The 14,995-nt window shown below is 33.4% G+C and overlaps 1 pseudogene; it reads right to left on the bottom strand.

Moving 5' to 3' along the window:
* Positions 1–5,841: 5,841 nt before the first annotated feature.
* Positions 5,842–14,327, bottom strand: LOC120178927 (annotated as a pseudogene).
* Between the last annotated feature and the right edge of the window lie 668 nt (positions 14,328–14,995).

Genomic DNA, 14,995 nt, shown 5'->3' with positions numbered 1-14,995 from the left:
CCACTTTGGAATTAAAGGAAAATTAAATCATCATTTGCGCATGCATGAGAACATCATTTACATAAAAGAAAAGGCATTACATTGCATTCGCATTTTGCACAATAAACATATGGTTTTTTACAAATCTTCCAATGAAAAGAGATGATTCATGATATCAAAATCCCAACAATTGGAAGCTAGAATTCAAACCTCAAAATGTATATAATCACGTTTAGGGAGGCAGACTCCCATATTTGATGGGTGCAAGACAAATTTGCACAAGAAAAATCGATTTTCAAAGATTATCTTGAAATCCAAATCTTCAAGTATGATCTTTCAAATTTTCGAACATATTCTAACAATTGGTAATGTTTAATTTACATATTTGATATTCCCTTCAGAAGAAGAGGAACAGGTCCCTCTTTTCCAAGATTTGATATTCCCTGAGTGATAACGGAACAAGCCTGCCCCGATTCAATCTTCCCTGAGTGAAAGTAGAATGGATCAACTCCCTCAGATCTGATATTCCCTTCAGAAGAAGCGGAACATGTCCATATTTTCCAAGATTAGATATTCTCTGAGTGACAGCGGAACAAGTCTGCCCTGATTCAATCTTCCTTGGGTAACAGCGGAATGGATAAACTCCTCCAGACCTGATATTCCCTTCAAAAGAAACGGAATAGGTCCCTCTTTTCCAAGATTTGATATTCCCTAAGTGACAGTAGAACAAGTCTACCCCGATTCGATCTTCCCTAAGTGACAACTCCTCCAGATCTGATATTCCCTTCAGAAGATGCAGAATATGTCCCTCTTTTCCAAGAGCTATTCCCTGAGTGACAGCGGAACAAGTCTGCCCCGATTCAATCTTCCCTGAGTGATAGGAGAATGGATTAACTCATCCAGATCTGATATTCCCTTCAGAAAAAGCGAAACATATCCCTCCTTTCCAAATTTTGATATTCCCTGAGTGATAGCAGAACAATTATGCCCAGATTCAATCTTCCCTGAGTGACAGCGGAATGGATCAACTACCCCATATATGATATTCCCTCCAGAAGAAGAAGAACATATCCCTCTCTTTCAAGATTTGATATTCCCTGAGTAACAGCGGAACAAGTCTGCCCCGATTCAATCTTCCCTAAGTGATAGCGGAATGGATCAACATCCCCATATTTGATACTCCCTGAGTGACAGCGAAACAAACCCCTTATCATATTTCAAACCATAAAGTTGACCGGACGAAAAACGCAGTCTCTTCGTCTTTGCCCTATTCTTGTTTATACAAGAATGGGCAAAGAGGGGCAGCTGTCGACACTCGTTTTTCGTCCTACTATCTTTATTATTATTATTATTATTATTATTATTATTATTATTATTATTATTATTATTATATTTTTAATTTTTGGCAGGCCGTATTATAACTCAATCGTGTCATTAATCAAACCCTAAACCCCAATTACATCAGACTGGCCCAATAAACCCAGAGCCCAAAAGTAGCCTAAGGCCCGGTCCGACCTAACCCGATACTCGTTTTGGAGCCCAAACCCGTTAGGGTTTTTCACCCTATCTCTTCAGCCGCCACTCATCTCAGCGGTCGGATCTGGACCCATCCAATGGTCCAGATAGAGAAAGCTATTGCCGCCTTTTTGTCCACTCCCCATCCATCGTCGTTACCGCCAATCCAAAACCCTACAATGTTAGAAGTCTCAGATCAACACAGAGGCAACCTCAAGCAAAGCCCACACAGAATCTTCTTTTTTTGTAATCATTTCATAGAAAAAATAAGAGGTAAAAAATTGGATCGGGGTTTATAAAACCCCAAATAGAATCAATTTTCAGGAGGATTTTTTTCAGGTTTTAACAAAAAAAAAAGAGACCTTTTTTTAGTTTCAAAGAACTAAAAAATAGAAAAGAAAAAAAAAGAACCTTACATCGGTTTAAGGATCCCATCGGCGAAAGGAGAGTTGGTCGACCACCAAATGTTATTTTTTTCTCTTATTTCAGGCTTGTGGTTTGGGATTGTTTGAGGGTTTGAGGGTTCGGTTCAAGGAAAATGGGAGTTAGGGAGCATTTTTAGGTGATTTTCGGGGAGTTTGGCCCCAGTTTGGGGCGGGGAACGGTGGTGACCATGGTAATTCATGACAACCGGTCTATTTTTGCATGCATGAAAAAATCAAAAAAATGTTTGTATTTATAGGAAAAGTTTCAGGGGAAATCATTTCTTAGGTCCCTGACTTTGCGCGCATTTTTACAAAAAGGTTAGGTAGGGACTGTTTCCATAATTTTCTCATTTATGTTTATACTATGTAATTTTTGGTTTAATTTTTGTTTAGACCCCCTAGTTTAGTCGTGTTTTGCATGTTAGTCGCCTGTGGGGACTATTTTTTTTATTTACCCATTTTTTATGCATGATATTTATTTTTAGGGTTATTTTCCTTTGACTCCCTGTATGTTTATGCGTGTTTTGCAGTTTAGTCATATGTAGTATTTTTTATTTCTTTTAAAATATGAATGTATTGATTCAATAATTTCCTCTTTTTATTTCGAATATGTATTTTAGGCTAGAATAATTGGAATATTTATTAAATAGCCCCTTTTTTGCATGTTTGTATTTTTTAACCTGGATATGTTTTTATTTATTTTAATTTGGCCATGCAATTTTATTTTATTTTAATTTAGTCCCAATGTTTTATTTATTTTTTATTATTCGTAATTTTAGCTTTTTATATTGAAAATATCTATTTTAGTCACTTGTATGTTTTATTTTTGTTTCAATTTTAGCATGATGGTTTGATTGTTTGTTCTTTAGTCCTATCTTTATTTTAGTTTTTGCATGATTGTTTGCATATTAGTTCATTTTAGTCCTAATTAATCTCGCATGATACCCTCATAAGCATCCCTTGACTCAATTCAAAATAAATTGACTAAGGGTAATATTCAATCATTTTAATATTATCGTAAAGTGATTGTCTTAACGTATAAGAAAGTTACTTTCAATAATTTTAAAATGAAAGTCTATCCCATTTAGTGACATGAATTAAATCGATTTCATTTTTAAAATTCGAGGATTGAGAAAAGACAATGTTCTTTTAATTAAATTCATCGAGAAAAGACTGTTAGATTGAATAAAATGTCTCGTCTCGAGATATTTAAATAATTGAACATATTTATTCTCATTAAATATCGGTAAAGTAAATAATTAATTCCTTGTTTGTCATGCTTTTTTATTTGTTTTATTTTTGCATGCGTTTTCCGATATATTTTCAAAACAATAACATTTGAATCGATATTGAGAATAGTAATATCTTTTCGTTTCGATCTGAGCAATAAATGACTGCTTTAAGGTACGAGTGGTTATTTATTCTCGATTGGAAATCATTAGATATTATCGTTTTCATTCGAATTGCTATGTAATTTTAAGACGAAATAGTAATATATCTTTATTTCAATTGGGGTAAGAAATTATTGTTTTAATGCACAAAATGTCATTTATTTTCGATTGGAAATAATTAGATGTTATCGTTTTCACTCTTAAAATTATTTTGGGTGTTATTATTTTGAATTAATAGTGAACTTTAGAATGAAATTTTAATATTTCTTTATTTCGATTGGAGTAAGAATCAATTGCTTTAAGGTATGAGAGATCGATTCTTCTCGATAGGAAATAATTAAATATTATTATCTTTCATCTAAAATTTCAAAGAACGTCATTTTAGGGGATCTTAAATTAAAATAGACTCGAACTTGTAAATTTTGTTGCAAGGACAATTAATCGATTAGGTACTGATTTAGGGCGTTGTGGGTGTGCTAATTCTTCCCCACGCGTAATCGACTCCCGAACTCGAATTTTGGTAATGCATACCCCAAGCTTGTCGTTTTAATTAAAATTAATGTTTTATTAAAATGACAAATATATTTTTGGGTGCCCAATCACACCTTAATAAAATATTGGTGGTGACTCCTCGAACCACTTTTTATCACTAACCAGTCGTTCCAAAGAATGATTTTCAAAACGAGACTCCCTTTTCCCCCTCCGGGAAAAGACCGTTTCGACAGTTTCATTTACAGTCGTAAACATGTTAATAGATGAGATAATAAAATGCATTCAAGATGAAATATTTAGATGAGCAATACTCGCATAAGATAAAAGAATTCATTAATAGTTAATACTGAATTAGGGTTGGGAAGACAAACTCCATAAAGTTGGGCGTTTTAAATTGAATGGATAACATTTTATCACACACGATGGTTGGGCTTCAATGTCCAATAAGTCTGGGTAAAACACAGGTATATATATATATATATATGCATTTAAGTTGAGATAAATGGTCCAAAGAATAAGGTGAAAAAAATAGTTTAGAGATCTTGTTCAAAAGTTGACCACAAACAAGTTTGGAATTATATTGTGGGAATCAAGAAAAAAAAAGCATAAAGTCAAAAATAACCTTAACGTTCATCATAATGGTCATTTTGATCCCTATTTTTTTTTTTTAGAATATTTTATCCCAACGTTTCACTTTGGATAAGAGAGAATGTAGATGACAACTAAAGATAACATCAACAACAGACATAAAGTTAGGATTTGGGTTAACGAAGAGAAGTATTTTGGGAGAAGGTAGGGATGCTCATTATTTAATTTTACTCTATTTAATTGATCAAATTAAAATTTGTTCAGTTAATTGGTCAATTAATTCAATATTAATTTGGCTAATGATTAAGAAATTCTTCAAAGTTTGTTGTCTATTAGTTCGGTTTGAAATTAATTAATTAACTAAATTAATCAAAATTGTTAAATATTTTATATTTCATATATATTACATATATATTTTAAGCTCAAACTCTTTATGATTTAAGATCCAAATATTTCTTAATCACACTAAACATGTTAAACTTTTAGTACTCAATCTAATTTTAACCTAAATGAAGAAAAAATATCTCTAATAAATTTGAATTAATATAATTAATAAATTACAAAAGATCTCAATTACAAATTTTAGGAAAAAAAAATTATATTCGGTTAACGATTAAAAAAATATGATTAATGAATTTTTAATAATTTGATTTTATCAATTAATCGGACAAAAATGAAGTTTCAAAAGTTTAAGAATCAAATTCAAAATTAATATTTTTATTGATATATCACATAATCAATATAACAAGAGTCGATAATTTAGTAATTAAAATAAAAATAGATTTATAATATAAATGATCATTTCTAAAATCGATAACTAACCAAAATAAATCACCCCTTTTTTCGTTGCTTATTTTTTTGATTTATTCAGTTTATATAAGATTATTTTCGGTGTTGGTTCAATTGTTAAATTTTGTTTTGTAGTTGAGGATTGATCATTTTTCTTTTTTATGGTGTTTCCCAGGGATACCTCTCTTTTAATTGGTATCTCCTAATTCTGTAACCCTATTTCAGCGCTTAGGAAAAAAGTTAATTAACTTTATAATATATAATTGTAAAAATATAAAATTAATTAATATATTTTTGTTGTGTTGATATTTTAAAATTCAGCAAATAAAAATTAAAATAGGACGTCAACCCCTCTGTCTTCCCTATACATAACATTTAGGCACCACAAGGATGGACCGAGAGGAGAGCAGGAAAAGAGAACGGCCACCTCCCTAAAAATTCAAAATTACCATATATTTTAGATTTTTTCTATGTATATTCTATTGAAAATATATATTCGGCCCTTGAAATTTTATAAGTTCAAGTTTGTCCCTCTAAAATTTTAAAAATTCAAGTTCTCCCCCCCTAATATAAAATCCTGGGTCTGTCCATGGGCACCATTGAACAAGTCCGTTAGTTTAGTTCCAATAATAAAACAGCTAGTCACAGAAACAAGCAAGGAGTTGGTAGCAGTTTCACATACATTTGATTAGAAGAGTGTTATGACAATCCAGCTCTCAAGTCACAAATAGAAATCTCATGTCTGCCTCCGTCAATTTTCCTAGAGCCTCTGTCGAGCCACCCACGGTCCTACACCACATACAACATTCAAATATATAAAACATTCCAATACCATTTGATGATTGTCCAATTCCCCAAAACACTTCTATTCATTTCGTTAGTATTCACACCAAAAATATTAAACTTAACTCATACCCTTCAAATACCAATTCCTTCTTCTCTTGCAGCTTTAATATCCTCTCTTCTATGGTGTTCTCAATAACAAATCTCACAATCCTATACCACACAAGCAAGTCAAAACAGTTGTTACAATCTTTAAGGATGGAATTGAAAGAGGCAAACCCAACCCAACCTTATCGGTTTACATTGCCCTATTCGGTGTATTCTGTCTTGTGCCTGACGCTCCACGGCTGGGTTCCACCAAGGGTCCATCAAGAAAACCTAAACAGGTTTAAAGACAACCATTTTAATAATATAGGAAAGCTTAAACAAAGAAATAGCCATTTTAACCTAAACACTACTGTGTTCATATTGGATCATCTTCAAGAAACTCGAATAAGGAAAACTATATATCGCAAAATTAAAACAAACCGCAACCTTAATAATCCCAATAAGAGGAGGCAATTCCAAAATATTGGTTTTTGCATACCGATACCAAAAGATATAAGAGATTAAGCTGAACAAGCATTTCACAAGATATTACTTACATGTGATGCAACTGAGATTAAGGGCAACCCCTCCAGCTTTTAAACTCACGAGAAATATCTTGCAATCTGGATCCTCAGTAAAACTTTTGATTGCAGCATCTCGTGCAGCCAAGGTCATGCTCCCTACCAGTTGAACACAACTTATGCCGGACTGCAAAACATGCCAATCTACTATAATGACATCTTTTCTTATCTACATAAAAGAACTATAATAAACATCTTTTCTTATCTACATAAAAGAACTATAATAGACTTTGATTTGTTTCTCATTTTAGAAACCTTATGGAGGGAGTATCTTATGAGATCCAAGAAATTAGTGAATTGGCTAAAAACTATTCCTTTGGCAGAACCATCTCTTTCCACCATGAATCTGATTTCTTCCCTCTAAAACCATGAAAATTCTGTTAGCAGAGGATCAAGGGGTAAACAGTAAACAATATGGAATAAAAATTTTCCATAGGTCATAATAATGATCGGTAATAAAAAAAAAAACAATAAAAGCAACAATGTCAATAGCGGCAGCAATAGTATTACAGCAAGTCTTATGAAGTATATGAGTGTCTAAAATCTAAATCAGTCTAACAATCGGACCAGATTTACTACTCTATAGGTGAACCGTTCATGCTATTGAATATAGTATTTCATGTTTCTTTCATTTATCTTTGTTATCATCCATTTATCTTAACAAAGAAATGCAGCTGCTTCTACATTATATGAATAGCACTGCTACTGCAGCATAACATAAGACAATATTGAAGTTCAAAATGCAAAAATTTGCAACTTTGATGAAAACGTAGTATACACATAAAGCCACTGCCAGTCAATGGGATTTGAAAAATAATTTACTATATGAAGACATGCCAAATGGGAACTCCAAACCAACTTTTGGAAGGCTATCTTAGGAAGTTTTTTACAAGTTATATGAAGCTTCTGCTAAACCATCCAGTACTGCCATGCCAATAAATTATAATGGAGAGATACAATAGCCATTAACAACTCTTCTACATAATGCAAACAATGGTTGAGCATATAGTAGAGATGTTGTCCTCTCAAAATTGTCTAGCAACTTTTTTAGCATGTAATGAATCCCAATAAGACATACCAAAGCCTCTATTTCCGTGCTTGTCTGAAAATCATTTAATTGTATCCTGTTTAGAATACTTGAGGATTTAAAACCCTTCAGTGTTGTCCTACTAGATTGCCCTCCAGCATCCGCATTCGTAGTCATATCAACAGTAAGCAATCTTGAGCAAGAGGGGCATGAGACATATCCCAGGGAGGCAGAAAAATCAATCAGACAAGCCTTGCAGAATACATGTTCACATGCAGTAACCTGAAACAATCAGAACCAGGAAATTCAAACAAAACAGAAACTTACATATTCTGCATTCACAATTTGTAGTGATTATTTTATTATCTTTTTAGTGGCGTCTTATTCTAACTATGCGCTCAAATATGAAAATGGGTGGATGGATAAGTATATCCGTTATGAGCTTTACATATTTATAATTCCAGGAAGTAGTAAAGTAAGAAAATACTAAAGAGAACAACAGAAAGGGTAACCCACCACTGGATCTTCTGCAGGGTCATTGCAAATGCTACATACTTGTTCATCATTATTCCTATCACTGTTTTCTATGCTTCCAGCTCTTTGTGCAGCAGTACTCGAATAAACCACAAGGTAAGGGTGGTCAACAGCCTATAATTTTGCCCATAAAAACATTTGATTGAACAGATCAGTATAAATTATTAGAATTTCATTTTCTTAAAAAAAGGTTTACCACAGGGATGTTTGCCATAGTTGATAAGGGTGATTGTGAAAGGATCAACAACTTGGTCTTATCTATGTGCCCATTTAGCACATCCTGTAGGAGCGGCGAGGAGCACCCCCCAGTCCCACCTGGACCCCATCTAATCCACTACTGGTCCAGGGCAGTGAGGGGGATTCCCCACCACGCCTTCCAACAATGCTAAACAGTCACCAAGTGACAATATCTCTTTGGTTGTATCAAACCTTAATCACATCATCTTCAAAAAATCATTGATTTTAGATCACTCCATAATAATTTTTGGAAAATTACCTTATACCAATAATTAATCATATAATTACATTAAAAAATCTGATTCAGGCTACAATTACTTACTCAAGTTCAGAAGAAAAAAGCAATCTAAACCAGAATTAAAGCTTACAAATTACGGAACACAAATCAATAGGATTCATGCATAAGTCGATAATACAAAAAACTAAAAAGCAAAACAGTTGAAGGATATGCAATTTATTATCAATATATTTAGTGATTACAAAATATTAATGCCCCACTGAGTCCAAATTCCAAAAGATGTACTGCATATGTAAGCAAGTAAAAAAGAGGATGAACCTATATGAGTACTACCCCTTTATGTCATTTTCTAAGATTAGATAAATATTAATGCCCTACTGAGTCCAAATAGATGTATTGTATATGTGAGCAAGTCAGAAAGAGGATGAACATATATCAGATCCAATTTTATGCTTTGTAGATCAGCATTCCAAGTTTCAAGTTGAGTCGGTAAGCACTGTTTCATTAACCCATAGGGGGAAAACCCAGAATAGAAGGATGTTTCATCCAATGATGTAGGTAAAGACTTGGTCACCTGCCGCAAGCGGGTGAGGAGGTCAAAAATGTGAGCATAATTGTTCATTACAGTTCCTGCTTGAACATATCTGCAAGAAGAGAACATTAAAAATGCAAGAACAAAGCATAAGTGCGTAACACCATAAAAAGAAAAACCATCTTTTGATGCTTCAAGTGCATAAGACAATATCAAAAGAGTAGCTTGAACTAGATTTTTCAGATCATTCAGAAAAATATGAACAGCCCCAATTTCACTGTGATGGGGACTAGGCAATATTGGAGTGTTTTAGGGGAAAACAATAGTGGATAAAAGAATTAGGGCTGAACAAACAAGCAAGAAAGTTGGAACTCTAGAAATCAAAAGGTTAACAAAAGCCTCCGGTTTCTCTCTATTAGTTCGAAGAAAATAATAAGAATAATAACGAGGTTATCAGTAAAGCTTACAACTCTAGCAAGTAAAGTTACTATGTTTTCTTGCAAATAAAGCTTTATTCCAAGCAGTCCATAATATATCCGATACTTAATAGATAAAATCGAAATAATAAAATATTATATATCAATCAAAAGCTCCAGCATTAAACATCCAGAATGAATAGACAGAACCACATCGTAGTAATGAAGATTCAAGTGAAACCAAACATCGAAAAAATATGCCTGTCAAGACAGAAGGTACAGTGTGACCTAAAACGGACATGAAATGCTTCAGTAAACAGCTTGATCCTTACAATTAATAAGCTAACACATCCAAATTAGCAGTCAAAATATTGAAAAGAGGGTGAGGTACAATAAGAAAAAATGCTTAGTGGTGGTGATATGAACAATCTATACCTAGTTAATTAGAATTTTCTTAATCTTTTCTTTTGAACAACAATGAAAGTATTTCCGAGAATATCTATCTTTTTTAACCAAGAGTTGTACACCACTAGGTGCTTTCAATCAATACAGCAATCAAAAGCTAAAGATCTATATGGTAACTTACGTGTCAAATTGTGCCTGGTTTTCACTGTACAAGGATTCATAATAGTCCGTTTCTTTAATATCCATGGTGTCCCGTCTTAAAGAAATCTGTAGGATGAGGGCATTGGGAGAAGAAGCATAACAGGAATTTTAAGAATAAACAAGAATCCATCATTTGCTTTCAATTGTGTTTGTATTTGGGCATGTGGATGTTTGAGAACATGTATGGGTCAAAATCACTTACAATTCTAGGAGGAAGAGCAAGATCAGCAGCCCTGCCTTTCTTGGTACGTCTTAAGACAATGTTCTTCAAAATTTTGTGTTTTAGCAATATCATAGCTCTTTTTCCAATCTCACCATGTCCATGATTTTGAATTGGCGTAGCCACATACTAAGATTTTAAAGATATTTCAGAATAAAAAAGTCAGTAAATTTTTATCATAACCAACACTAATGGAAATCTAAAGGATTGCAAAACTCACCTTATTCCACCAACAGAAGTGTCTCACAGAACTATGGGGGCAGTTTGAACATTCTCTTGATGTACTGTACAAATGAGATAAGAATAACAAAATTGTTAAGTTACAAGCAGAGGAAAAGGATTCCAGCGGCAAAGCTACAATTGCATAAGAGAAACATATAAAAGCCAATCAAAGTATCACTTGTGTCCAAGAGGCAACAAAACAACACCGAACAGCAGACCAATTCTGTCAGCTTACCTATTTTTTTTTTGATAGAATTCTGTCAGCTTACCTATGTATGTACCTAAATTGAATTTGAAATTGAAATGCCAATAAGCATGGGGTAATTAAGCCGAAATATTTATCCCAAATTTGCTTCACTCTAATCATTTCAGAATTCAGACCATCTAAAACAGTCATATTAAACATAGCCAATTCAGTCAATCAAATCTTGCCCTTATAAGCTTGACGAGGGCAAGCTCATAATAGCTGCAAGCAACCAAAGTTATAGTCAATCAGAAATAAGGCCATGCAATGCTTTGTGTACATTTGTCATAATTTATATTTGTAAAAAAATCTTATGTACTGATTTATTTTTCATTTCCATGTGAAATTTTTTTGAAGGTGTTTCTTGGTGAATTTTAATACAAAAGGATGCTAATGCAATCAAATTTCGTCAATTTCGGTGATTTGTTTGAGAAAAACGATAACTAAAATAAATATGATGTTGAGAGCTTTTCTCAATAGATCAATGCAAAATCTTTTGTTGAAGCAGATACACTTAATTTTACACAATCAAATTAGTTTTAACGTTTTTAAAGTCTTGGAAGTAATACATTAACTGACACCTATCAATTAAATAATCCTTGATATGATTAAATTTCAGATTACAATGTAAAAGTATATTGCAAAATGTAAATCCATTCGGTCTATAGTAAGTTGCATAATGATAGCAAAAGTTTATATTCACAACCATTAAATATATATTGTTTTATTATTACAATTCGAAGTATGGTTTCACCCTTTTCTTTTTGCATTAATTTCTATTTCTTATGTCATTTCTTTCTTTATTGCCCTAGTTTGAATATATAATATTTTATAACATTTAATTAAAAGTAGCTATGATGAGGCGCATAAAAAAAAGAATTCCTAAAATAAAAGAACTCTAAAAAGAAGGTGAATATTTAAGAGAAGAACAAAAAATGAAAGAAGGGTTCAACATGACACACATGGAACTGACATGAATACCAAACAAACATTCCATCAATGGACTTATAGCAGTCATTGAAAGAGTTACTAATTATGTTACAATCTTTAAGTTGGATGATCTGATTGCTACAAGTTAAAACTCTATGTCCAAAAGGGAATTGGCAATAACATTCTGGAACTTGCTGTGACATTAAATCAGGATCAACCATAGCATAAAAAAAATTCAGAATTCAGTAACAACCCATACCCATAATCAAGAATTCTGCAGTCACAATCTTTGCACAAGTAATAGGAGTATGGAACTATTTGCAAGAAGCGAACCTGGGGAATGCAATGGAAAACAGATAAGGAACAAAATAAAACTTGAAATAGCAATTCAATTTCTACACAAATGTTACTTACCAAAGAGTATAGTTCTCCAACACGATTCTGTAGTGGAGTGCCACTCAAAGCCCATTTGTAAAAGGATTCCAAGGAAAGAACAGCCTTCGCAGTATTAGACGTCTATCTTTTACAAAATGAGCCTACGTCGAAAAATACAAAATTGCAGTTAATTAACAGTATTCATTCTAAAATTATGTTTTTCTTCCCTCCACAGGAAGCATCAACTGATATAAAAGTAGAGGAAAGGTGTAACACACAGAAAAATTCTAGTAGGACATGATTTCTAGTAGATTATAAATCCTGAGATGAAACTCCCATTATTTTATTTTTGAAGTGTTACAAAAATTCTAGTGAAAAAATGAAGCTAAAGATATAGTATATTCCTATTTTTTTTCAATAGATAATAATTATGCTATGATTCACCTCATCCAAGATGATGCGCTCCCACTTTACAGAATGCAGAGGTGATTTTCCTCGAGGCAAGATATGTTCTATGTCTGCAGAAGTTTCATTAAACTCAAATTCAATGTCTTTGTCTCCCTCATTAAGCTTTGCTTTCTTCTTGTTACCCTTCTTTCTCAAATCAGTTTCATTATTACTAGCAAGTTTTCTGTCTGACATAAGCGTAGCTTTTGATTTCTTACTCTCTTGTTTAGACTGCTTTAATGTTTTAACAGCATCAGGCCCACAGAAATATTTCAAGTGAACAGTGAGCTTCTTTTGATGAAATGCCTTCCCACAGTATGGGCATTTACTCTTTGGCGGCATCATGAATTTCCTATACTCGGACTCAACAATAGAATAAGTTGTTTTTACAAAATCATACTCTGAGAACAGTTTCATATTTTTCCCTCTGTTGGCACCTTGGTAAACCAACACCTTTGTGCTTCCTCTAGAAGTAAACCGATCAATCTCACTTACCCACTGACTCACAGCAACAACCGGACAAACAACAAGGGTGCATCTGATCCTGGGCAAATCTGTTGACGATCCCGAGGTCACTGATGAACCATTGGGATCACCAATTTCACGGAAGAATTGCCGTTTGGCAAGGACAAGAGCTATTGCTTGAATCGTCTTCCCCATTCCCATCTCATCTGCAAGGATTCCCCCTTTGGTTTCCTAGTGTTCCTGTTTCAGAGCCCAGGCCAACCATTCCTTTTGGTATATCAACAAAGGAATAATTAAGTCGGACGATGCCTCAGAAGTCTCAGTTATGACGGGATTCTGTTATCAAGATCAACATCTACTGTCAAATTCTCGTCAACCCATTTCTCATTCTCTTCTTCCCAAACCTCCCACGTTAACACTTCCCCGGACTTCTTCCTCTTTCTCCTTTTTGCATTCTTTCTCTTCTTTGTGCTCGACACATTAAAGTCACCGCTGACTTCATTTTGCTCAGACAATTCCTGCTCACCGTTGCCTCTGTTTGTTGAAGGCTCAGCAAAATCAGAAACGGTGATACCAGAAGGTTTCCTTGTTTTATGATTTAAGTCCAAAATTTACTCTTCCCCTACAACCATATAATCATTTTATCGTATATCAAGATCAAAAAATCAATACAAAAAATGGAAAGGGGAATAAAAAGATTTCTTTATCTGATCATCGAAGAAAAAGTACCTAAATCAGAGTCGGACGAAGGCATATATATTTCTGAGTCAGAGAAAGAGTCCAACATAATAGGACCATCGGGTTTGTCAGAGCCGTCACTGTGCTCATCTGTTTCAAGATTAACATAATTCCAAATTATAACAGTCATAAAAAATGTTAGACCCAACCATCCAGTAAAGTTAATAATTAACGGGGAGACCCTAAAACAACCTGAATGTAAGTGCGGGGAGTGTAACGCTCACCACCGTTTCCAGAAGAAAAATGAGGAGAAATAGTAATGTATAAAAGGGAATATAACCCTAAGCCATGGAAAAAGAAAAAGTCGTTGAGGGCAATAGCTTTACCACAGTCAGAGAGGCCGGAGTTCCTTTTACGCGATCTAAGCTTCATTAGGCAAAGTGCAAATGCAGGGGGAAATCGAAGCGTAGTGGACCAGAAATATATTTGATCTTCAGTTTTCTAAAGGAAAGAAACAAGGATGAGTGAGGGAAAAAAGAGCAGAGAGAAAGAGAGAAAATTTTTATGATTGGGCGGCGGAAAAGTGGCTTCTTGTATTGTTGACATTGTGTGTAGCCAAACGGCGGGAAAATCCCTAGCGTAGACTAAGACCTATTTGGTTCACAAAATTATCTATGCAAATAAATGTAACCCATAATCCTAGTTAAGGCACGAAAAGATCTCATGATGGATATGAAATTAATTATGCATGTATAAAGTTTGAACCCGTCTTCGATGATCGATTTTGGTTCATCCGATAATTCATTCATATATTTTCACGACTAATTAGATTCAAGTATATAAATTTTTCGAATATTTTGATAAACTAAGTCTTTTTTTTATTTTGTAATTTCTTATAAACTATCACATCAAACATCGGTTAAAATAAAAATGAACTCAACCGTCATTCAATGTATTTATCTCACGTAGCCCAACAGTTTCATATCAACATTTTATTATTGGAGTGATAACAATTCATATCGAATAACTGATTTATCATATATCGATAATGTTAATGTTTAAATTATTACTTTTAAAATATAGACAAAAAGATAAAAGCTCACTCTAATAACAAAGATTATTTATGTAGTTTCACTTTTATTTGAGGAACCAACCATAAATTTTATAGAAATGGAAACAAATTAACTCCTAGAA

Source organism: Hibiscus syriacus, unplaced genomic scaffold (assembly GCF_006381635.1).
Source record: "Hibiscus syriacus cultivar Baekdansim isolate YM2019G1 unplaced genomic scaffold, ASM638163v2 tig00112383_pilon, whole genome shotgun sequence".
Taxonomy (NCBI): domain Eukaryota; kingdom Viridiplantae; phylum Streptophyta; class Magnoliopsida; order Malvales; family Malvaceae; genus Hibiscus; species Hibiscus syriacus.
Note: the sequence above shows the minus strand (reverse complement) of the source record. Positions and strands in the feature narration are given on the sequence as shown.